Raw genomic sequence first — 26,329 nt, 5'->3', positions numbered from 1 at the left:
TTCAACCTGGTCATATTCATCAAGGGGCTAGGTCAAGCTAAAAGAATGGATGATATTTCTAAGGAAGAAAATAGAGAGAAGGAAAGTGATAGTCCTGAACATTGGGAACATCTATATTTATGGAGTAAAAGAAAGAAATGCCAGAGGAGACAAAAGAGTGAACAGAGTGATAAGAGAACTAGGACATTTCCATGCTAAGGAAGAAGAAAACTCTAGAAGAGGAGAACTGCACAATGCTAAATATAACAATGAGGTTGTCTCTTTGGAATCAGAAGGAACCTCAGAGGTCATCTAATCTAAACCCCTTATTTTGCAGATGATGTAAAGGAGACTCACAAAAATAAAGTCATTTGCTTATCATTACAAAATCTATAAATAGTAAAGGCAGAAAATGAAACCAAGAGCAGCTAGGTGGTACAAGGGATACAGGCTGGATTTGGACCCAGGAAGACTCTTCTTGGGTCCAAATCTAGCCTCAGACACTTAATAGCTGTGTGCCCCTTGGCCTTGTCACTTAACCCTATTTCCTTCGGTTCCTCATCGACAAAATGACCTGGAGTAGGAAATGGCAAATCGCTTTGGTATCTTTGCCAAGAAAATCCAAAAATGAGTTCATGAAGAGTGCCAAATAACTGAACAACAACAATAATGACTTGACTCTCAAGATCGGGAATGACTCTAAGAAAAGGACACTGATGACTTTCAAGATCATGATTTCAGCAAGCCAATGGTGGGCAAACCCAGATTCCAGGGGATAAAGAAGAATGAGGGGGTGGGAAAAAAAACCAAAGTCTGTAAACCAATTATTTTAAAAGTTTGACTTTGAAAGGAGGAAAGTATGGTATCCTTTCTTTAATATAGCTATGAGATGAGTCAGAATCTTGTTCCAACCTGACACCTGGGTTTAGGTCCATTTATAGAAATCCAGTTAATTAACTATTATTGGTAATGGAAATACAAAAATGAGGGAAGGAAGAAAAAAGAGCAATTCCTAGGATATGATGTCTTTCCAGAAATCTGGCATCTGGTAATAGTACTGGATGCAAAAGGGTTATGGATCATGAAATCATAGAATTTAGAATTGGAAGGGGTATTTGAAATTATCTACTCCTAAAGTTTTATTTTATTATTTACGAAATTTAATATCCAGATAGAAGAAGTAACTTCCCAAGGTTACAGAAGCAGTGGAATATTGAAATCCAGGTCTTCTGATTCCAAATTAAGTGCTTTTCCATCATTAGAAGAGTAAATAGACCTCCATTATTTTAAATCAGAGCAAAAGAGACATTTTCCCAGAAAAATATTTTACTTAGTGATTGCTAAATTAGAGAGAGAGAGACAGAGAAAGAGGGACAGAGAAAGAGAGAGAAAAAGAGAGAGAGTCAGAGAAAGAGGAGAGGGTGGATCTTAAAAATCAAGCAAATAAATGCAGATATCAATGTGACCAAATTAGGTTTATGACTTTATAAAGATTGTGCATTCATTGCAGTAGCACTTTGAATATACTATTGCATACTAATCTCTGCTTATCAAAATCTATTTTTGTTTGTGTTTCAGTCATATTCTCTTTCTGATGCCAATGTAATCACAATGATACTGGAGTGGCTCCTCCTCCAGCTCATTTTGCAGATGAGGAAACTGAGGTTAACAGGGTTAAATCATTTGCCCAGGTCATACATCTAGTCTTTGAGGCCAGATTTGAACTCACAAAGATGAATCTTCTTAATTCCAAACCTGGCACTCTATAAATTGTGCCACCTAGCTGCCCTCAAAATCTCTATTATCAACTTCTTGTTTAAATATGATAGAGAAATTTAAATGGAAATCACATCTGTGTACTATAATAACAATCATATTAGTTTTTCACTTTTAACAAGGAAATCAGCATACAACAAAGAGTAATGACAAATACTCTGGTACATATAATGCCTAGAATTCATTTCACACTTAAGCTTGTTAGATATATTGATTTAACCATTTCCTCCTCAAACAAGTTTGGATAAGTTCCTTATTTTTCCCGCTGAAAGAACTAAATGACTAATGGATTTACACTTATCACCCTCATGAAGCTTATAAATAATACACTTGAATGCATCAGTATCTATCAAATATATTTTCCCATCAAGAAATTTTTTTGTTTTTTAAATATTATTTTTAATTTATAGAATAAATCAAGCATTTCTGTAACAGTATAATAAAAAACATGATTGACCATAAAACTGCAAATCAGTTTTATACAACTTGTTATTCCTTTTAAATATGTAATAAAGCTATATAATTTTTTATTTTTTATTTTTCCCTCTTCCTCACCCTAGAGAATTGTGTGTGTGTGTGTGTGTGTGTGTGTGTGTGTGTGTGTGTGTGTGTGTAAAATTAGTCTCTATATCCTACTTCTTTTCAGGAGTAGACACTTAGGTTGATTCTGAAAAAAAGTACATTCATCTAATAGTCCCATGTTATGTCAACTCTACAGCTTCTCTACTTAGCAAGCAAATGAAGAAAAAAACATTATAAACTGAGGATATTTTTAAAGCACTTTACACAGTCTGAGATTAATAAATGTTTCTTTCCTCTTCTTCTCCTCTACTCCAATGCTTCTCACACTCATTCATATTATTCATATTGCAAACTTAAGATCTTCAGCTTCTGTTGACTAGTTGGAATTATTACCTCTCCCAACAAAATTTTAAGATTACATTTTGAAGGACAATATAAATCATCACTCTATGATGAATATTTTTCTTAGAAAATTGACATCTATGGTGAACTCCCTCTTCCCCCTCCTCCAAATATCAAAAGTTTTCTGCATTTACATTCTTTCTCTCTTTATTGTTCCAGGTACAAAGACAGGGATAGCCCTTCTTGTTTTGTCCAGACCACTCACCCACTTTGCCTTTGAAGCCATTCTCTCCTCTCATTTCCCCTTCAGTCATTTCCTCTCCCTCTCCCCAGTCTCTCACTCTTCCCCATCTCTCACTCTCATTCACTCTCACTATTTTTCTTTCACTCCTTCATATTGGGGTTCAATATGCTAGCAGGTAAGTAAATACAGAGTATATAAAATATATCCTGATGGAGATAGGGATTAACAACTAAGGGACTCATGCAAAGACCTCCAGAGTGAAAGACATCAAGCAAAAATCTTTAAGAGGTGAAAGTAAAGAAGGAGAGTATTCCAGGAATAATTTGGTATCACACAGAACTGCCCTTTCTGCACATGTATGGCATTGCTAAGGGGACACAGTGTTTTAAGATGATGACATAATTCCCTTATAAAGTTGCTTAGCAGAAGGAGTCAATGACAGTGGTCTTTTAAAAAAAAAGAGTGACTCCATCTCTGGTTCTTTCTTCCTTCGGTCCTTCATGTGATATCATGTAGCCCTGGGACTTCCCAGGAGGGGTGGTAGGAAATACAACTGTCCACCACAGCCACCACAGCCATGAGTACATGGCAGCTAAAGCCCATGAATTACTGAGGTTAACTTTATCTTGGGTTTGGGGCTGCCTCCTCCATGCTTCTTCTTTCCAGATTTTAGATGTTGAGATGAACTTGTCTAAGACTAAAGATCCCTTCGTGATTTCAAGAAATGTGGTCATTCCTAAATCCTTTCATTTGCTGACTGGCAGCACAGAAAGTTGTTGCTGGAAACTATACTAGCCCTCTATGGTAGAAGATGAGCCAAGTTTGTTGGAAGATATGTGTGTGTATGCATAAAATACATATATATTATATACATATACATAAAGTCATGAAAGGAACAGATGTCAAATACTGATTTGTATTTTCTATTTCCCATTTAGGAAATTTAAAGCTTAATTTTTCCAATGGGGTACACCAGGGTAGGGGAAGTCATAAGTCAAAGGAGTTTGAGAAAAGGAATCAAGGAATCAGATCCCTCTTCTAGATGGCATATAGATATATCTAGATTAGAGAGAGAGAGAGAGAGAGAGAGAGAGAGAGAGAGAGAGAGAGAGATCTGTTATCTATAATGGCAAAGGAGAGCAAATGGTCAGATATGTAGGAGGAAATTCAACATGAAAACACACATCTAAATAATGTAGAACTCTGTAAGATATCTTAAAAGGGTTATAGGGTCAAATGAAAGTTTTTAAAGATAGAGGGATATCTATTTTAGACCCCATCTATAAAAATCAATGGAAGATAAGCTGCTGAGTTAATGGAATATATTTGAAAAATACCTTCTATATACAAGAACAAACTATATTAAGTATCTGAGAAGTGAATTATCAAAACACAGAAAAGCTTTATATAATCATAACTTCAAAATGATTTTACTAGAAATATAAAAAGGTTTCCAAACTTAAAAAGTTATTAAACTGCCCAGGATCATCACTACTCAGTATATTTCCAAAGATGATTAGGGAAAAAGGAAAAGAACATGTATGTTCTAAAATATTTATAGCAGTTCTCTTTATAGTGACAAATAACTGAAAATGACAGGGATGCCCATCAGTTGGCAAAACAAGTTGTGGCATATAATTGTGATGGAATACTACACCATTATAAAAAATGATGAGTTCTATTATGTCAGAAAAATATGAATTTGCATTTAATAATGAACAAAACAATAACAGCAATATGATTTTAAGAATTTTGAGAGACTAAGTCATTTTGATTAATATAAAAAACTGATAAATTGAAGTACATATTAACTGAATTTACCCATATATCTATATATCTATTTATCTATCTAGATATATAGATATGCACACATACAGACACACACACATATACATATATATATATATATATATATGTTTATATCATAGTAGCCATCTCAGAATGGAAGGATGAGTAAAAAAAAGAAATTTACATGATAACTTTATTACATATTTTAAAATGACAACAGGTACATAACAGATTTTCAGCTCCTTTAAGCAATCATCTTTTTTATTTTATTATGTTATGGAAATGAGTTCATTTTATTCCAAAAATTAAAAATAAAATAGAGAAAAATTTTAAAAAAGAAAGAAGTCCAAAAAAGACTCAAACACATGGAGCAATATCCTTCTGCTCATGAGTAGGTTGAGAAAACATAATCAAAATGCCAATACTTCAGCAATTAATTCCAGAGACTATTTCTTATAAATAACAGTAAAATACAACTTATATGGGAGAGTAGAAGAGTAAGAAAGAGAGAATCTTGACTGCAGATTTTAAAAATGGGAACTCTAAAAAAGCTTTTAACATATCTTTAAAAACTTTTAAAATAGTAAAAAAAAAAAAAAGCAAAAAAATGGTAAGTGGTATTAAAAGATTGAGTGGAGACTAATTTGGGTCTTCCAAACAATGCAAACCACATGCAAGCATAGAGACATACTCCTAATTCTTAAGAGGGAAAAAAAATTTGCTTTTTGCTTAACGTGGAGGTTGGGCATCTGATGCTTCCTATATGAATTGTTTTTTTTTTTAAACTGAGTTGCTATAGATCAGTTATTATAAAGAGTCCCATATTGGGCTAGAGAAGATGAAAAAAAATCACTGGGGCACAATAGGAAAATCTGAAATAGATCCCAAAATGTACAATGGGCTAGTTTTTGATAAAACTATGTAAAATGCTTCAGAGTGGAATTAAATTCAATATAAACTGTTGGCTAAAAAATGGCTAAAATGAGTTTGGGTTCATATCATACACTACTACAAACCCTAACTGTACTAATGGTTTAAATACTTTAAATTGTGGGAAAGAGGAGAAAAACAATAGCATGTTGTCTCACCTATGAAGAGGATGAATATTTTATCAAATGAAAGTGATTCTTGGAGACAAAAATCAATGAGTTTAATTATGTGAAGATAAAAAATTCCATAGTACAAAACCCTGTATTTTTTAAATTAAAAGAAAAAACAGACTGTAAAAATATTTATGATAAATATGCCAGGCAAATACTTGATATACAAAATCCATAAGAACTGACACATTCTATAAGAGTAAATCATCCACCATGAGTTGATCTATAATAGACAAGTTATGAAGCCCTACATGAATAAATACCTCCTAAATCCTATCTCTGCCTCCAGTCTCTCATTTCCTTAATTTATCTTCCACAATCACAAATGTAATTTTTCTAAAACAAAAGTCTAAAGAATTTGTCTAAAGAAGAAGAATCTTTAATGGCTCTTTGTTAGCTCTGGAAAAAAATAAAAAATCCTCAGGTTCATATTTAAAACCCTTTGCAATATGGATCCAGTTGATACTTCTAGTATCAATTCATGTTACTCTATGCACTGCATTTCACCATGATTTGTTTTTCCCTGAATTCAACAGTCCATCTCTGTGCCCTTGTATTCATTTTCAGTTTTTTCTAGTAGTTATTTGTCCCCATATGAGTAAACAGGACAGTAAACAGGTAACACAGTGAATAGAGCATTGAACTTGCAATCAGAAAGGCTCATCTTCCTAAGTTCAAATCTGGTGACACTTACTGGTTGTTTAACCTTGGGCAAGTCATTCTCCTCATCTGTAAAAGGAGCTGGAGATGAAAATATCAAATAACTCTAGTATCTTTGCCAAGAAAACCCCAAAAGGGGTCACAAAGAGTTAGATAGGATTGAAACAACTGCAAAAATGAATAAATAGGAATCATCATGTTTGAAAATATGCAGAAAGTTATTCAAATTCAAATTTTTCCCCATAAAAAGAGGTTCTTGATTATTATCTGGTCAACAAATAGTTCCTTTAGTACCCCATCAATCGCCAATACTGAATAATCACTCTCCTGGCTACACCTCTGATTCCACAGCATCTTCCTATAAAGAGACAATAGCTCTTTACCTCATACAAGGTCTAACTTCCCTGCCCCATAGGAAGAACTTCTTGCCAACTATTTAATACCATGGTTCTTCTTTCTATCCTTCTCTGAGTCATATTTATCCACTCTTCAACTCCCTGACAGATTCAAGTCCCACTCTACCTCTCCTGACCCATTTTGTTGTTTTTCTCTTTCCAGGAATATGCCACAATGCCTGAGAACCTGCAGAGCATTCCTCTAGACTTTTTACCATCTCCATAGGAGGAAGACTAACCAATGCTTCATCTAGACATGGCTATAACTTAGCACTGCCAGAAAATATAAATACAAAATTCTATCTCTAGTTCATTGAGAAACTTCTCTTCTTCAACTGTTAAAAAACTAAAATTTTAGGTTTTAGGGATTTCCATGTAGAAAGTCAAAGTAGCAACACTGTGCTGAAGAGAAGAGGATTCCCATTTGCTTTGAGTAGTGATTGATAAAAATTAGCCCCCCTGCTTTGATAAGAGCATGGAGATAATATCCTTACATCAACCATTAGTGAAGTTGGAAGCAAATTCTTGGTCATCTGTGTCACTATAGTGTGCAGAGACTCAGATGTGTAATTTTACTATTCATGATGCTGAATTATACAATATTGGATGAAGACTGAACCCAAACCAAACCATCAGCATTCCATAAACAATGTATTATTTTATCTGAACTCTAGCTAATTTATGCTAACTCATCAAAAGTGCCTGAAATGTGGGGCAAAACATATATATATATATATATATATATATATATATATATATATATATATATTCAATAACAAAGATTTGGGAAGGAGATAGTGTTTAAGAACTAGTTCCTCCCCACTTCATTTTCAGTTTTAGCCTCAAGGCCAAACACAGAATTCACTGGCATATATATGATTTTTTGTAAAGTTGCCAGTAAATGTCAATTGTCTGCCAGTGTGCATGTATTATTTTTTTAAGTAGCACTGTATGTTTGCTCATAAAAATTCACTTTTTCTAGCCCACCAAGTCGATGAACAAAAGGAAGCAAAGCTTCCCAGAAGAGCTGGAAACAATACAGTAATAGAACTTTTACAGGTTTTGTTGTTTAGTCAAGTCAGACTCTCTATGACTCCATTTTGGGTTTTCTGGGCAGAAATACTGGAGTTGGTAGTTATTTCTTTCTCCAGTTCATTTTATAAATAAGAAACTGAGTCAAGGGTTAAGTGACTATTCCAGGATCACAACTAGTAAGTATCTGAATACAGATTTGAACCCAGGTCCTTTAGACTAGAGAGAGGCTCTATTCACTGTGCCACATTCCCTGGAAGTTGAACAAGTCTATACAATTGCAATGATTGGAATAATCAATTATCCTTTTTTCTAATAAAAACTTTCTAGAGAAAGTAGTGTTTCACCATCCAAACATTAAAAAGATCAATATGCATCTTAAAGCATCTTGGGAAGGTAAGTTTATTTCTCTAGGACAAATGAAAGAAAATGCATGTACTGGAAATTTCAACAAGAAAACCAAAACTTTTGAGTTGAAAAGTCAATAACTAAAATGACTTTATTGAGTCTGCCCAAGAATAAGTTGAAGACTATAAGATAAGCTCAACTAATTAGAGAAAAATTAGCTAAAGCCTTAGGTGTCCAAGAACAAGGAATGAAAGTCAAATATTGAAAAAAGACAGCCTCATTAGCAATATCCTATAACTATCCAAGCTACCCTTGCAGTCCAGAATTCTACATATTCTGACAAAGCAATAAAATGTATATGTTTTTTATGCAGTATTAATTTAATAGACATGAAACCTACCTTTTAGATTCATAAATCTTCAAGGAATGAGGTCTAGCAATTTAATTATGCTTAGTAAATCAGTCAACTAAATTTTAAAAGTTCAAACCTTTTAAATATACTTTATAAATATTAGCATTAAACAATTAGCATAAAATATATAAAGACTATATTCCTTATTCCACATTAAATATGATGTTGGAGATTTCATTGATAAAGGGCAATGATTATTTTTGACACAATGAAATTTTGTCAATAAGAGCAAGAAAAATATTTTTTCAGAATATGCACCCAATTTTCCAATTAAAACTTTGAATAATAATTGTTCGTGATATCATTTATTGGACATAGCTACAAATTACTTGGCTCATGATTCTTGGATTTTCTTTTTTCCTTGCAGAGTTGTGATATTCTTGATAGGCAGATCTTCCAATCCAAATCATTCCTTACATTCTTTTTTTTTAGGGTTTTTTTTTTGCAAGGCAAACTGGGTTAAGTGGCTTGCCCAAGGCCACACAGCTAGGTAATTATTAAATGTCTGAGACTGGATTTGAACCCAGGTATTCCTGACTCCAGGGCCAGTGCTTTATCCACTAGGCCACCTAGCCGCCCCATACCTTACATTCTTAGAGAGGCAACAAGTAGTTAAATGATTTGCCTAGGATCATCCAATTAGTATGTGTGAAAGGTAGGTTTAGATGCCAGGTAATCTTAAATCAACTTTCCTTCTTTTCCTATATGACACTTCTCTCATTTTTCTACTCCATTTCTAAAACATACTCCTTCTTCATGACCCCTCTTAGGATAACCTTGTTTCCTTCAAAACTCTATAAGTAACAAACCAAAGTGTATTATGAGCAATATCTGTAACTTTGTCACCAATACAATCACAGAATATTTTCAGAATCACATTAGTTATTGCAAATATAACAAAATATCATTTGTACTTATTCTTACTTCAACATTACCCACCAATAGGTCATAATTGGACAGAACTTCAGATGAGTTATATGTAGTTAGTTCTGTGTTTTTGTTTACCTGATACATGTTGTTTATCTGGTTCACTAATGTCATTAGTGAAAAACTTATTTTATGTCTCTAGTGAAAATTACAAAGTCCATTGACATTTTAGAAATGTAAAAAGGGGAAGGGTGATATTGAGGTTTTTTCCCCAAACAAAAATTTTCACTAGAGAGAAATACTTCACATTTTGCACAGATGAACCTCATGGAATGCTTGGTAATACTTGTGATTTTGCTACCTTCATGAAAAAAGGGAGCTTCTCACATCATTGTCTTTCATTGCATAGCCATGCTACACTGGTAATAAAGACTCTTCCAACAACCCAGAGGGAAGTTTTTTCAACAACCATAAAAGTAATCAACTTTATCAGAAGCAAGGCTCTGAATCATTGCATTCTTTAAATATTTTTGACAAGAAACAGGAGCAAAACATGAAGTGTTCTCTACAAGGAAGTTCACTTAAGAGGACAAGTTTCCCATAGGAGGAAGACGAACAAGTACTTTGTCCATACATTGATGTTACTTGACACTGGGAGAAACAAATAAAAATACTGCTTCCAGTTCATTGAGAAATTTTTCTTCCCTTCCACAACTAGTGGGGGGAAAAAAGGGTTAGAGAGACAGGTTGAAAATTTAAAATATCTTCTAGCATATGTTCAAACTAAAGACAAAAAATTCACTTTTTCTTAAAAAAAAAAGAAAAGAAAAGAAAATTCACTGTTGGATCACTTCAAAGGAAATGACCTTATCCATCTGTTGGCTTATCTGGCAGATATTTTTAACAGTAGATAGACAGATACCTAGAAACATAGAAAGAGTTAAATGAATATTTGGGTGGTTGGATGATGAATGGATAGATTGTTGAAAGATATTTATGAACTATAGATAATATTTCTATTCAAAGTTCTAAAATCAGTAGTATGGATTTAATTTAAAAAATCGAATGGGGGCAGCTAGGTGGAGCAGTGGATAGAGCACCAGCCTTGGAGTCAGGAGTACCTGGGTTCAAATCCAACCCCAGACACTAAATAATTACCTAGCCGTGTGGCCTTGGGCAAGCCACTTAACCCCATTGCCTTGCAAAATCTAAAAAAAAAAAAATCAAATGTATTTTTGGCAAAGTGGACAATTTGGAAGAAGAAATAGAGACTGACATGCTTGTAAAGAGGTAGAGGAAGTACTTTACCAGGATGGAGTTGAGATATTAAATTCTTACTCAATTTCTCTCAAAGGAGAAATCTATAAACACTTGGGAACACTCCACAATTGTTTTGAAATTTATTTCTAGATTAATCGTATTCACCACAATCCTTTACTTTCTGAAATAATCAGGTTCAAAGATGTTGACCTAGCCAAAAATGAGCTCATGGACTTTAGGGAGAGAAATTTACTACAATTGCAGTTCAATACTCAAGAAGTCTTGCAGATTTCTAGTGTTCCTTAAGAGAAAACTACATTCGTTTTGTAAAGTGATCTATGAAGATTTCATTCCAATTTCAACAACATCACAGAGAATCAGAATTTTCAACATTTGTAACCATCAAAAAAGTTAAAATGAACTTGATATAAAACATTATGTGCCTTGTTAAAGATGACCCTGCTGTCTGTCAATTAGTATTTATTACGTGCTACTTTTTTCCAGACACTATGCTGATTGCTGGTAATACAAAGAAAAGCAAAAACAACAATTGGATTTGAGGGAGGCAGAGTTGCACACTTATCAGTTTCACTCTCTCTTCCAGAATCATCAAGACAAAAGTTAGGCCTGAGATGCAGAGGATGACCTTGGTGTCTCAGATGTCTGATTATGGCCATTGAACCAAATTGTTCTGATCCCCCATTCCACCAGAGGAAGTCTTCACATGCTTGGAGTAAATTCCCCACTAACTTACCAATGGATTTATGGCCCACTAATTGCCCTTAACCTGGTTTAGTCCACATGCTGAGACAGTTTACTTGGGTGTGACTGCTGTGAATACTAAATCTTCTTGGAGCCACAAGGGAAAATTGAGTGCCAGGAAGAGACCAAAGTTAGATGAGCGACTGTGAGAAGGGCTCAGCAAGCCTTCAACCCAGAAGTGTTAGCCTTGAACATACATAGGTAGTCTCAGAAGGAAGGTACTGAAATTAAGGAGAATTTGGAAATAGTTTCTGGTTAGTGCTTTCCTTCCAAAAAAATCCTTATATTTACTTCCATATATTTAATCTGTACATGTTGTTTCCTCAAAAAAAAAGAAAAATATAATGTCCTCAAGGGCAGAGATCCTTTCATTTTTATCTTTTTATTGCCAGCACCTAACATTATACCTGAAATGTGGTAAGCCCTTAAAAATTGTTGATTAATGTGTTGATTTCTGATTTCAAGGTTGGTCCCCTCTTTGTTACCTCCTTGATGCTAAATATTAGTGCTGAAAATTACTGCCTTTCTCTATTCAACTTTCACTGATTCTAATGGTCTTTTTTGCACAAGGAAATATTTCTGAGTGTTTTATAGCTAAAGTTAAGCTCTTGGATGACCAAAAGAAGTCTAAAAGTCTCTCTGCACATGAGAAGCACAATCCTATTTTAGATGCTTTTATTTCTCACCAAAGGGGCAGTGAAATAAAGAGCCTACAAAGGCATAAGAAATAAAACTCCAGATTCCCACAGGGTTCCTTAAAAACAGTCATTTTTGCATCCTGTCCATATTTTAAACAGTCAGTCAGGTCTACTAAATCTTCATCTCAGCACTGAGTTTAAATACCAGTAAAAAAATAAATACAGGTCAAACTCAGAGATAGTTGGATTTTTTTTCTTCCCTTACATGAAAATCATGTGTATACTATTGACAATGTGAACAGGCTAACCAGAGGCAAAGCTGATGCAAATGGAATGCCAAGCAAAATGTAGTTTTACTGCCAAAGGCTTTCCCCAAGAGGTGAATAACATTTTCCATAAGTCTATGGAAATTACAGAATTAGTTGGGTAATGAAATACTCTTAGCCACTTTCTTATGTATGATTCAACACTTCAGTTCTCTACTGAATAGTAGGGGTTACATTCATTATATGAGAGGGGAGCTCATGCTTATTCAGTGAAAAGATTAACACAGTCTAAAATACAATATTTTAGTTCTCAGGAGAATACTTTTCTCCATGAAAACATGAAAGTTGCTTAAAACAACCCAGTTGTTTTAACTGACTTCTGATCCAGCAAGATTGTTGATAAAATTACACTGTAATTCTGTACTTTTCAATTAAATACTAAAATTTCTCAGGCACCCTGCTGATAATTGCATAGTCTTATAATTAAAACAGCCACACTGTAATTTTTCTTAAGTTACACACTTGAGCCAAATCACAGCTTTGCTAGCCATGGGTAGGAAGTGTAGTGAGGAATGGAATCTGCCAATGCTGATGGCAAGAAGCATCCCTTCTTGGGGGAGGGAGAATTCTAGGGAAGACAATTATCAAGAGTTTCTTTAGATGTTTCATCCTTTTTTTATCTCTCATTTGTCTTCTCCTTTCCTCAAAATCCTGTAGTGAGTCTGTAGCCTGCTCATATTTAGCCATGAAAATTTTATTTAGCATTCAAAACCCTTCATAACCTAGCCTCCTCCTACCCTTCCAGTTTTCTGATGTCTTATTCTTCAAACCAGTGTCCTCTTGGCTATTTTACTAACAAGATATTGCATCTCTTGGTGGCTCCAGTCATTCTTTTTGGCTCTTCCTCCTCTACTCTTTAACTACTGACCTCCCTGACTTTCTTTAAATTCCAACTAAAATTCCACCTACAGAAAGCCTTGATGAATCTTTCTTAATCCCAATGTCTTCTCTCAATTAATTATTTCCTATTTCTCTTGTATATATAGCATAGCTTGCTTTTGTATATATTAAATTATAAGCTCCTTGAGGGCAGGTATTATCATTTGCCCTCTATTGGTTCCCAACATTTAGAACAGTTACTTGTACATAATAGATTTTTGATAAATGTTTATTAATTATTTGATTATTTCCTTTTATCCAAGGAATTAAAATGGTAAACAGTTCACACAAAAAAAGTTAGGAGAAACTCATGCAACATGGAACGAACAGTGGTGGAAACAATTTTAAAAGAATATTCACAGTATAACAAATTATGGCATATACCCTGAAATAATATTTTACTATTAAAAATGAATAATACAAATAATTCAAAGAAACTTGGGAAGCACTAGTTTCAGCAGCATGAAATGAACAGGACTTGGAGAACAATTTTACATGGTACCACAGCAATGGGAAAGAAAGTAACTTTGAAAGATTTCAGAATTCTGATGGACCCAGTGACTAATTATGACATCAGAAAGCTGATGCTGAAGCACTGACTTCCTACTTATATAGGATGAGACACATTTTCAGACCTTACCATTGTGTTATTTGTTTAACTTAATCACATTTATTTGTTTTACAGGGAAGGCTTATTTGAGGCAGGGAATAAATAGTGTAGTGATAGAGTTGCAAAAAAATGAAATAAGAAAGGAAGAAAGAAAGAAAGAAAGAAAGAAAGAAAGAAAGAAAGAAAGAAAGAAAGAAAAGAGCATGAATAAAATATTAAAATACATAGAAGATAGATTAAAAAAGTTGAGAAGGCAAAATGAATAAGTGGCAATTTTGTTTACTACTTTGTTAATGTTCATATACATGTAGAAAAAACTATAGAAGTTTACAATATCATACAAATACTTTTGTACTTCATATAGGGAATTATTTGTTCAAGACTATTAACTTTATAATAAAAAAAGTTTCTTTAAAACAAAAAAAGCTTGAAGCAGATGATCTATTGTCTTTGCTTTGGGACCTTGAACATGTTAGTTCCCTTTTCTGGACTTCTTTGACAAGATGATATCTCCTGTCCTTACCAGTAGTAAAATTCTGTGATTCTGTTACCTAATTGTTCTACTTTCTTCTTCCCTGATCCACAAGATGGACATTTTTTTTGAAGTAGATTTGTTTAAATGTCAAAGAAGAAGAGGAAGTCTAGATCTCTGATTTCATTGTGTAGAAAATCTCCATTGGGAAAACTTCCTCTACTCACGCAGATCAGCAACTGATTTAGAGAAATTCAATGATTTGATTTGCCCAGGATTGCACAGCCAATATGTAAAAAGTGGTTAGAATTGAACCCAGCTCTTAGTAATCTTTTCCCATTTCTCAACAGTCTCATAGGGCTATATTAACTTATTCCAAGTTTCTTTTTATGATATTTTCCCAAGAGTTGCATATGACTGGTTGAATGCAGTCATGAGTCACTTCCCATTAGCAGAACACTAGATGAATTATAGCCTGGATCCTTATGTAGTCAGCCTACATTTAAAGGCAGATTCCTTTTCCCAGAACATTTTTAAAAATTAATTTACACAGAGTTTGACACAATTCTCCAAAAGAAATATGCAGTTTTGTTTTGTACACTGCAGTGCTTCAGTGGTTCATGGTTTCATCCATTTGGACATCTCTTTTAACTGGCCCAGATCTCAACTCCTCCACAACTTAAGTCTTTCAGCATGGCTATGGTATAAAAAGTCATCTCCCAAAGCCAAGTAAATGAGGAGTAAATGTTTTGAGGATGGATATGATCAACCGAACACCATCCACACCTAGCAGCATCAGTAGGTATACACTGTTGATTTTGTGAATACTAGCATACTCTGGAACACTTGTACTCTTGTACATCTGTATTCTTTCCTATTAGGTAAACAGATTTTGTAGGCTTTTCTTAAGTATTTTCTTGTTAAACCTCAGTAGTAAGGAGTTATTTAATGATCATGGCCTAAAACTCTTTCAAATAATCTAACAGTGCTATAATGCTTTCAAGGAGGTTTCCAAGTAATAATATAACACACATTAATCTAAAAATACTCATTATAGTACTAAACAAATGAAACCATAATCAAAATTTCAAAGTAAGAAAAGTTTATCATTTGTGTTCACCAACCTTCCTTTCTTCACCCTATTTATCCCTTCTGAATTCTTCCTAACCTCAGACATTCAATACACTCATCTCTTTCTGCCTTCTAGTTACTCAAATTCTTCTATTTCAGTGCCCCAACTAGATTTTTATAGAAATGAAATCAGATTTAAATAATTGGATAAATATTAATTGTTCATGGGTTGGGAGGGTCAATATAATAAAATTATATATATATACATATTCACTGTCATCCCAATTAAATTGCCAAAAAGCTATTTTACTGAATTAAGGAAAAAACATAATAAGCTCTCCTAAAATAAACAGTTCTAAAAAATTAATCTCTTCCTTTCAACTCCAAACAAAATCCAAATTTCTCCAGTCCAGGATTTATCTGACAAATTAGAAGAAAAGCACTGTTATTAAATTAACCAACATCAAGGTACAGATGGTTAATAGACTCCTTAGCCTTGAGGATATTCACATTTTTAAAGGAGATGGTAACTGACCCAAATGACTATATCATTGATGATATTTCAAGCAACACAAAAAATAAAGAATCTAGGACATTGTTAAGGAGATATTTTATAGGAAAGCCCTATACCTCTGTGTAATCTTCACATAGATGGCCTTGGAAACTAGCACTAACTAAATTCTTCTTGTGCATTTTTTTTAGCAGAGAATAAAAGATGAGTTAAGAGAAAGCAATGTCAAGAGAGAACATTTGACTTTCAAATTCATTTCAGGAGTTAAGAGTGCAGCATTCTACTCTACACAAATTGTGGAACACAGTAACTTCTTTTGGTGTATGGCAAAGTTCCCACCTCTATTCCTGGAAATAAAATGATCACATGATAAAAAGGGTTGAACCCTTGACACAAATTCTCCTGGAAGCAGACACCATTTGTCATTTTTTTATATATTTTGTGCCAATTTGTATTTATATGTTCATTGGTTGATGGGAGATGTCTATCAATTGGGCTATTGGTACAATTCCTTCAGATCAATCAATTCAATTCAATTAATGAATTAGCAGTGAAGTGAAGAATCTCTTCAAGTCAAGTCAATTCAGTTAATGAATACATTCTTCTATATTATTTTTGTATTATTCTTATTATTAACCCCTTCTACATTACCACAGTTAGGCACACAATACCCCCACAAACTGGAAAAGCAATGTAAAATTTTTTGATCCTCCCTTCACACCAAGGAAGAATTATAATATTAAAAGGTAAAATATGTTGAAGCTATACAATACTATACATATATTTTATGTCCTTCCATAACCCCCCCACCAAATTCACATTCAATTTTTCTTATGCCAAACTGTGATATATAAAAATCATGATGAGAAAAGTCATGATATGGGAAGGATAACTATATTAAGAGCTTGCTATGCATTAAGCACCATACTAAATGCTAGCAATTCAAAAATAAAAGTAAAATTGCCTTCAAGAAACAGAAAATTTATTAGGGGATCCACTGTTATACAAAGAGTTACAGGAGACAAATAAATAAAGATTCTGGTCCAGGATTCTACAGACTTTATGATAAACTACAGTCTCAGATTTCTAAGTTTTTTTTACATCAACCTTGAAATCTTAAGATCTAGATAAGTTAACTCCTTATCTCTTTGCCACCAGTTTGTTCCCTTTTAGAAGCTGGCCTCCAACTAACATTTAAGCATAATGAAACTGAGGAATCCAGAGAAAAAATTCCAAAGAGAATGTTTAACTAATTTGGATAAAGTGAGAGAAAAGGAAAGATTTTTGTTTTTAAAATAATTTGATAAAAATTTTTTAAGTAGGTAGAAGCTGGGCACAAGTCTTGGGATGATTTGAGGTTTTTGTCAATTCAGTGAAATGCATAGTGGATTTGGAGACAGCTTTGATCCTGTCTATATACTTACTACCTGTATGATCTTGGACAAATTACTTGATGTTTTGAGGACTGAATTTATTCATCTTCAAAATGAAGAATTGAACTAGAAAATCTCTAAGGTTCTTCTAACGCAAAATCTGTGAAGGCATGAAAGATGATAATCAACTAAAGAATTTCTGCCATGGATGACTGTTCACCTAGAAAATGAATCCTTTAGTTCAGCCTGAAATAAAGTTTCACTTTCTAAAGAGTTCTAGCCTATCATCCTCCAGGAATTTCAACATCAGTTTGACAAGTTTCTCTCATAGTACCATACAGCTACACTAACCTCAATACTTTTCATCTAGACATTTTGTGTTATTTGGACTTTAGTGAACATTTTATTGTAGTAACAGCTTGTGACAATAGAGAGTGTGATGTAGGAAATGGAATACTAATCTAAGGGTTCAAAAGCTCTGGGTCCAGATCCTGCCTCTGCTAGAGATCATAGTTTTAATATCAGCATCTCAAGAAACTTAAGACTGAAAATCATAGAATAGCATTAACTCTGAAAAACTAAAATTGCAGTTGATGCAAAGAGCACTAGAGACACAGAATACGCTTACTAGACCGTGACATATCACTGGTGCCTGTCCTTCATTATCAAAGATAAAAATAACATCATTATGTTAGATACAAATTAAAAAGTGTGTCCAACTGTGACTGATATCACCAATATGAGTTCTTAATGCTCTACCACAAGTTGGGCATAAATAGTTCACGTGAACACTTGGGGTGTTTAAGCTTACATATCTCATGTTTCCTTTGAGCTACTTCAATTCTCCCTTCCTCATAGAGCACAGCACCTTCTCTGATGAGGGCCCACGATGCCAGGCAGTCTTGTGCCAGTGTCTTCCATGCTGAACAATCAATTCTAAAGTTCTTTAATGAAACCTTCACGGTGTTTCTGGTATTGCTTCTTCTGATCCTCTTATGAATGCTTGCTTTGTGAGTTTTCTCCATAAAATAGTCTTTTTGACAAGCATACCTCTGGCATTACAATAATGTGGCCAGCCCATCATGGTTGTCTTCCCTGCCATAATATTTGAATGCTTGGCAATTTAACTTGACTAAGGACCTCAGTATCTGGTATCTTCTCCCACCAGATGATCTTCAGAATCTTCCTAAGACAATTTAAATGGAAGCAATTCAATTTCCTGACATGATGCTACTGGCAGACTATCCAGATTTCATAGGCATACAACAACGTCAGCACAATGGCTCTGTACATCTTCAGCTTGGAAGTCAGTCTAAGACCTCTTCTCCCCCCCCCCCCCCCCGCCTTTCTTTCAGAACCTCCCAAATACTTAACTAGCTCTAGCAATGTAGGTGTCAACCTCATTGTCAAAACTGCCAAGGTAAGTGAATTCATTCATAATATTCAAAACTTGTCCAAAACTTGATGGTTTCACATATGGATGGTGCAGTGCTGATTGATGGAGTACCTGTGTTTTCTTGGTGTTAATTGCTAGAACAAAATTAACACAAGCAGCAGAGACTCGATTCAGACTTTGTTGTATTTCAGCTTCAGAGGCTGCATTGAATAGACTATGTGATTGTAAGGAAAAGAAACAAACAGGATGTGAGAATGATGAAAGCAATGTTTGGGGCAGAGTGCTAGACTGATCATAGATTCATCCTTTCCGAAGCAGTGGTCCCAAGGCAATATGACTACCAGAAGAATTAGTCAAGAAATTAAGAGTTCCTTTCTGAGTGAGAACAGTTTGTTGCTAACTTGGAAAGTTGGGCCAACACACAAATGCTGGCTGAAGCAGAAAAGGAGTAGGTAGTGGTATAGAAGCACATCTGGGTCAGAACACTAACAAACATCAAGTCTAGTTTGATGAAAATAATGGAGAAATACAGAATATACTAAATGAAAAACTAGAATTCCACAGGATTTGCTACCAAGATAGTGCATCCATTTTTAAGAAGGCAGCATTTAATTCCATGAAATGTAAAGTACAAGTAAAACTTGTTCCAATGTTCCAAAGTTCCAGTGAAGAAAATTCCCCTCTACCAATGAAGAGATGCAAGACCCTTAGCTCACTGCGACAGCAGATGAAATTCCATTTTATGAAGATAGTAACCATCCAAAGGGCTTTTAAAATACACTTAAGGAGAGGGGCAGAGCCAAGATGGAGACAGAAGAAGATCCTCTCTTAGGTGCTCTCTCTAATATTTCAAAACTTATAAAATAAGGACTCTAACTAAATTTTTGAGAGACAGAACCCACACAGAGATCAGTGAGGCAATTCTCCAGCCCAAGGTAACCTGGAAAATAGTGGAAAGGCTCCATTCCATAGGGTTAGAGAGGTGGCCTGCTGAGTGAAGGAACTTCAGCCTCCCAGAATCAGCCCCAGGGTGCAGCTCACAGCAGTGGGGGGCAGTTTCCTGATCTACACCCCAGGAAGCACTGGGCACAACTTGGAAGATCAGCGGGGGACCTCTGCCAGAGCGAACTGGTGAAACCCAGCCCTCAGGGCACTCGGCAAGCAGCATGCTGGCAGCAGCCCAGATCCAGAAACCGGAAGCAGGCAGAGCCAGTAAGCAGGAACCCCTAGGATCGAGTGCTCAGCCTCAGTGGAGAGAGACTTCTGAGGTCTGTCCTCTGTCCCTGGAACAGGACTCTGGGGCTCTGACCAAAGCCTCCGGCAAGACCCACATTTTTATTTAATTATTTTCATCCATATACACATGTATATTTTTAAGTAACAAAATTTCCTTCCACCCTCCCTTCCCCCCTCACCTCAATGGTGAACAGTCAGGTTAGCATTGTACAGACATATTTTTGATAAACATGTTTACAGATTAGTTATTTTCAGTATGAGGAATTAGGACTAAAAGAAAGAGACACATAAGAGATAATTTTTATAAAGTGTTCATCAGATTCTGAAGGATTGTTTCTGTGTGTGTGTGTGTGTGTGTGTGTGTGTGTGTGTGTGTGTGTGTTTTCTTTTCTTTTTCTTCCTCTGGAGAGGGATAACACTGACCAGAGTCAGTCTAATAACTGCTGAGAGGAGCTGTTTCCATCAAGGTTGACCATCTCACAATGTTGTTAATGTGTACATTGTTTTCTTGGTTCTGCTCCCCTTGCTCAGTATCAGATCCCATAAGTCATTCCATGTTTCTCTAGAGTCCCATCATTTATGGTTTCTTATAGAACAATAGTATTCTAAAGTATTCATGTACCATATTTTGTTTATCCATACCCCAATTGATGAGCATCCCCTCAATTTCCAATTTTTTGCTACCACAAAAAGAGCTGCTATGGATATTTTGGAAGCAAGTCCCCTTTTGAACTCTCTTCTGCAAATGGAATAGGCTAGAATCATTAATTCCACCACTATGGAAAACTGGACCCCTATGTTATCTTGTAGCCTAGATGAGCTGCAACAGTTCTAGCAGTTTTAGTAATATGTTATTGCTCACCTATGTATGATTGCCCCCCCCAAAAAAAGCAAATAAATTGACATATACTTTCTGAAGCTAAAGGTATTCTTGCTCAAACTTGATCATGATTAAATATCCTACTCTTGGAAAATGGCAGGACAAGGATTCAAATGCAAATAACCTGATCTTTTATTGTTATCTTACAACTTTCCCATCTAGCTTTAATGTAATTCTTAACAATAGGCTTGTTATTAGAAAATAAATTCACTCATCAATCAAAAAACATTTATTTATGGGATAGACACTGTTGTTGATTACTAAAGACAGGATGGCATGGGGCACATCTGAGGTTTTACTGCCATAGGAAAGTTCCAATGAAGAAAATTCCCCTCTACCAATGAAGAACAGCATTTGCTCTGCAACTTTCAGTCTTAGTTGACTGATACAGAGATATCAAGTGACTTGCTTAGAGTCAGATAGTCAGTATATGTTAGGAATAGGACTTGAACTTAAGTCTTTTCAGTTTGTTTGTTTGTTTGCAAGGCAAAAGGGTTAGGTGATGTGCCCAAGGCCATACAGCTAGGTAATTATTAAATGTCTGAGGCAGAATTTGAACTCAGGTCCTCCTGACTGCAGGGTCATGCTCTATCCACTCCCACATAGCTACCCCTTGAACCTAAGTCTTTCTGATTCCCATTATCTATCACACAAGTACTTCTTATGCTAGGGGAACAAACCAAATAATGGGCTACTCCTTATCCAGGGGAAATAACTAATATACTTATATATACAAGTGATTAAAAAGGGGGTTTGAGGTATCAGAAGGGGGCAGAGCCAAGATGGTAGCGTGAAGGCAGCATTTCCTGAGAACTCCAAGCCCCCCCAAACCCCAAAAATCAAAGGATGGTTCTAGCCAAAATTTAGCAGGGCAGAACCCACAGAAAGACTGAGTGATATATTTTCCCAGTCCAAGATAACTTAGAACTTCCATAGGAAAGGTGAGCTTCACCAGGACCAGGGGTTGGTGCAGCCCAGTCAAGTCAGGCCCAGCCCAGAAATCACCTGCAACAGCTTGAAGGGGGAGTGAAAGAACTCTGCTGCACCTGGGTGAGTGTGGAGCGAGGAGCACAGCCACAGAATCTGCAGGGAGAATCAGGAGAAAGCAGCCTGCATCCCCAGAGACAGTAAGGGAAGTCTGCAGAGATCTCTCTGCTCTTCCTGGGGTAGGACTCTGCTGTTTGCCTACAATTACATATTGCAGTTTGGGCTTCCATGCCAAATAACCAAGTTGGATTTCTCCTTCTAGCCCCAGGTTAGAGGGTAGTGCTGTGGTCATCTACATATCAAAACACAGGCTAGAGATAAATAAGACCTTGGAGGAATAAAGGTCCCAGTGGGGTGTCCCAAAAATAAAAACTAATCCCAAAGCCTTGGAAGTTCTGTACATTAGTCTTGGGCTGAGGAAATGAGTAAACAACAGAAAAAGAACAATCTGACCATAGAGAATTGCTTTAGTCCCATGGAAGATCAAAACACATACTCAGATGATGCTAAAATCAAAGCTTCCTTATCCAAAACCTCCAAGAAGAAATAGAAAATGGGCTCAGACTATGGATGAGCTCAAAAAAGACTTTTAAAATCAGTTAAGGAAGATGGAGGAAAAATTGGGAGGAGAAATGAAAGCGATGCAGAAAAATCATGAAAAACAAATCAAAAGCTTGGTCAAAGATATACAAAAAAATACTGAAGAAAATATGTTAAAATCCAGTTTAGGCCTAATGGAAAAAAGAAAAGCAAGAGGAAAATGAGGAAAAGAATGCCTTAAAAAGCAGAATTGGCCTGCTGGAAAAGGAGATAAAAAAGCTGAGGAAAATAACTCCTTCAAATGCAAAATGGAACTAAAGGAACCTGATAACTTTGCAAGCAATCAGGAAGAAATAAAACTCTTCCAAAAGAAGTATCAGAAATAAATTTTTTGTAGAATAGCTTCTAATGACAAAAAAGAAAAATAATCAGTGTTGGAGAAGATGTGAGAAAATCATTGTTGGTCAAGTTGTAAACTGATCCAGTCATTCTGGAAAGCAATTTGGAACTACATTCAAAGAGCAACAAAACCATTGCAGCTATAACAATATTAGGTCTATATTCTTGAGAAATAATTAAAAATGGGAAAAATTTCACATGTTCAAAAATATTTATAGTAGTTATTTTATAGTGGCAAATAATTGGAAATTTAGGGGATGCCCATCAATGGGGAATGACTGATCAAGTTATGATATGTAGATGTTATGGATCACTGTTGTATAAGAAACTTTGTGTGGTCAGACTTTTGGGAAAAGACTTGCATGAACTGATGCTGAGTGAAATGATTAGAACCAAGAGAACATTGTTCACATTAACAGCAACTTTGTGAGTTGGTCAACTTTGATGGATGCAGCTCCTCTCAGCAGTTCAGAGAAGTAAGACCCCGGGAGGTGTTTTATTTTGGACAATGCTATCCCCATCCAGAGGAAAAAACTATGGAGTCTGTATGCAGAGAAAAAGCAGACTATATTTACTCTTTAAAAGCTTCTTTCATGTTTTTCCTTTCTTTCTCAAGGTTTTTTTTCTTTCCCTTTAGTTCTAATTCCCCTTTCTTTTATTTTTTTTTTTGCAACGCAATGGGTTAAGTGGCTTGCCCAAGGCCACACAGCTAGGTAATAAGTGTTTGATGCCAGATTTGAACTCAAGTACTCCTGACTCCAGGGCCAGTGCCCTATCCACTGGACCACCTAGCTGCCCCTCTAATTCCCCTTTCACAACAAGACTAATATGCAAATATTAAACACGAGTGTAAATGTACAGCTTTTACCAGACTGTTCACTGCCATGGGGAAGTGGGAGTGAAGGGAGAGTGGTAGAAAAATGTGGAACTCATAAATTTGCAAATGGATCAGTGTTGAAAAACTACCATTGCATGTAATTGGAAAGAAAATAAAATTTCATTTAAAAAAATAAATAGCATCTAAACTGTAAAAACAACTAGGAATTCTGAAAGGTAGAAGTATGATGAAGAGATTAAGTTCCAGGCATAGGATACAGCCTCTGCAAAGGCATAGGAAATGTATGAGAAATAGGAAAAAAGTCAATTTGATTGAGTCATAAAGAACCAAAGTGTTTATGGGGGGTGGGGGGGAGAGTAAATAAAACTAAGAAGTAGTTTGGAGCCAGGTTGTCCAAAGTAAAAATCAAGCCATATTTACATCCAACCACAAAACATATTAATTCTGGTAGAGATGAGGGCAGGCTAAATTATTTTGATGTGAGTTAACATGAGGGGGCTAGTCTTTCAGCATTCTGATTTATATGACAAGATTTCTACCACTTGAGAGTACTAATATATGAGAGGATCAATCTAATTAACTATAAACTTCTAGATTCTCCTCATTCTCTGCCACAATAAAGTTGTAGCACCTAAACATAGTCCTAGACTATGAAATCCCAAAGTGCTGTAAAAACATTCCATAGAAATTTTATCATTGTTTTCTTGCATCTTCATGAAGAATCAAGAACACAATTCAAGGTACCTTTGGTAAGACTGCAATTGAGTCATTTTCCTCTAAGTTATCTAAAGTTCCTTAAGACACTAATGCTGAAAGAGAAATGTTTGCCTAGCCTCTTGATAATAGGAAAAATTATTTGTGCCTATATGACATTTTCTAAGGGCTTCTGACTCCTTTTTCATTATTCAGTGAAAGCCTCTTCTCAAATGTAAATTCTGGTTTCCCTTCCATTGTTCAATGTAACCCTCCCTACTGTTCAATGTAAATTCACCAAGATAATAGCAAACTCAGGCTATCCCCCTCCCCCACCCTTCTATCTTTCTGGCTCTCAACCTTCCAAAGTGGGTACTTGGCCCTAGTCATGTACAGGTAGGTCTCTCTTTGACCAACCCCCCGACTCCTCCCCTGCATGGGAAGTAGACAAGATTCTATAAAAGTTCAGCTATCACTCTCCTCCACGCAGGAAACATGAGGGTCTAAACCCATTTATTTCTTATGACCACTATCTTACAGTTTCTAGAGACATTTTAATTTGTGAACTGTTTGCTATAATATATGTGAACTTAAAGTCTGAGCTTTACTCACCTCTGAGGTCAATTCATGAGTTTTTTCACTTAGAACAAACAAACTCTGATCTTTAAATCCTTTCTCTGAGGGCACCTCCTTTTCCCATCATCACTAGGATACTTAAGATTAAATCTTAGTTCAAGACCAAGGAAACCATTTTTCTCTGCAGATGAATTGTTACGCTTTCCCTTCCTCAAATAATGAGATCTTTGTTTACTTTTGTTCCCCATGAATTGCCAGAAAATTTTAGAATCAATTTCAATGCTTACAAATAGTATTTAACTTTCTATTAGGCACCTGAAAACATGTAAGGCAATAGTTGAAGAAAAAACAACCTGGATCTGAATGTAAGCTCCTTGAGGAGAGGGACTGTTTCATTTCTTTTTTTTTAATTTTCTTGTATACCTGGTGCTTAGAAGAGGGTCCAGAACATAAATTCTTTAAAAATTCCTATTGACTGAATGAATGAATTTGGACCAGTGGTCCCGGTTCAAATCACAGTTCTATCTCTCACTACTTGTATGATCTCAGCTCAGTTATGAAATTTCTTCAGGTTTTCCATTTTCTTCCCTGTAAAATGAGATTGATTATATGGCCTGTGATGTTTCTTCAAGTTCTAAATCTACAATCCTATTTTGTCCCTCCATTCCCTTTAAATAGTCTCTGTTCTGTTTTAATCTGCAACTATCCTATTTTACCTTAACTTTAATTCTTTAAGCCATCTCAAATACTTTTAGAAATAATGAGGTGTAAATTCTAAACAAATTAACAAAGAAATAGTGAGTTTAGGGACGGCTAGGTGGCATAGTGGATAAAGCACCAGCCTTGGAGTCAGGAATACCTGGGTTCAAATCCGGTCTCAGACACTTAATAATTACCTAGCTGTGTGGCCTTGGGCACACTTAACCCCACTTGTCTCGCAAAACCCTAAAAAAAAAAGAAATAGTGAGTTTAAATGGTTTTCTAGTTGCTGTCATCCCCATGGCTACAGCCTACTGAACATGAGTTACTCTGGAATGAGAGTGTTAGAAAATCAATGGCACTGACTTGTCAGCTACAGCCCAAGACTATTGTAACATAATTCCAAAGAAGAGAAGGGAACACTCTTATTCATATGTACAAAATCTTTAATAATCTTTGCTCCTATGTAAAAACCAGAAAGTCCCATTGAAATGAAAATGAATGTAAAATTACTAATAGAATTAAAAATTCTATTCCTGGTCTGGCTAGTCTAACAAGAGAAGTCAACACCTAAAATAGAGTTTCCTAGATTACATGAATACTAAAATCATAGTATCCTTGGGTAAAAGAAACTTCTCTACAACAGAAAGCAATGTCACATTCAAATGTTAAATCACTACCAAATAAATAAAAAAATGCAAACCTTCACTAAATATTA

General features: G+C 35.3%; 1 protein-coding gene across 2 annotated transcripts in view; it reads right to left on the bottom strand.

The window, feature by feature from the left end:
* Positions 1–26,329, bottom strand: part of IQCM (IQ motif containing M) — a 620,635-nt gene that overhangs the window by 531,266 nt on the left and 63,040 nt on the right. The gene's annotated exons all lie outside the window — the stretch shown is intronic.

This window comes from Macrotis lagotis, chromosome 3 (assembly GCF_037893015.1).
Source record: "Macrotis lagotis isolate mMagLag1 chromosome 3, bilby.v1.9.chrom.fasta, whole genome shotgun sequence".
NCBI classification, from domain to species: domain Eukaryota; kingdom Metazoa; phylum Chordata; class Mammalia; order Peramelemorphia; family Peramelidae; genus Macrotis; species Macrotis lagotis.
This window is presented reverse-complemented; position numbering and strand designations above follow the sequence as displayed.